This window comes from Mustela nivalis (genome assembly GCF_964662115.1).
Source record: "Mustela nivalis genome assembly, chromosome: 2".
Lineage (NCBI taxonomy): Eukaryota > Metazoa > Chordata > Mammalia > Carnivora > Mustelidae > Mustela > Mustela nivalis.
In genome coordinates this window covers 125,312,857-125,313,475 of record NC_139021.1, presented here as the reverse complement: position 1 = coordinate 125,313,475, position 619 = coordinate 125,312,857, and positions in this window count along the sequence as shown.

Sequence of the window (619 nt, the reverse complement as noted above, 5' to 3'; positions counted from 1 at the left end):
ATCCAGAATCAGTGTCTGTTACTTAAAACTGAAAATCCCTGATACAGGGGGAAAAAAAAAATCAGTGGTGGAAGTTATTAGTAGAAGGTTAGGAAGTCTACTTTTTTTTTTTTTTAAGATTTTATTTATTTATTTGACAGAGAGAAATCACAAGTAGATGGAGAGGCAGGCAGAGAGAGAGAGAGAGGGAAGCAGGCTCCCCGCTGAGCAGAGAGCCCGATGCGGGACTCGATCTCAGGACCCCGAGATCATGACCTGAGCCGAAGGCAGCGGCTTAACCCACTGAGCCACCCAGGCGCCCCAGGAAGTCTACTTTTTATCTGCCAGAACTCCTGATAGATAAAAGATAAGGAAAATTTCCAAATCCTTCAGAGGTGGGAAAGAGGAAAGAAAGAAAGAAAGAAAGAAAGAAAGAAAGAAAGAAAGAAAGAAAGAAAGAAAGAAAGAAAGAAGGAAGGAAGGAGGGAAGATAATACAAAGGAAAAAAAAGGAAAATAAGAAAGAAATGAAGGGAGGAAGAGAAGGAAGGAAGAAAAAGGAAGAAAGAGAGAGAGCGAGAGAGAGAAGGGAAGACAGGCAGATTTCTCTCTCATGCCACGGGTATCTTCTCAGGTAGTGT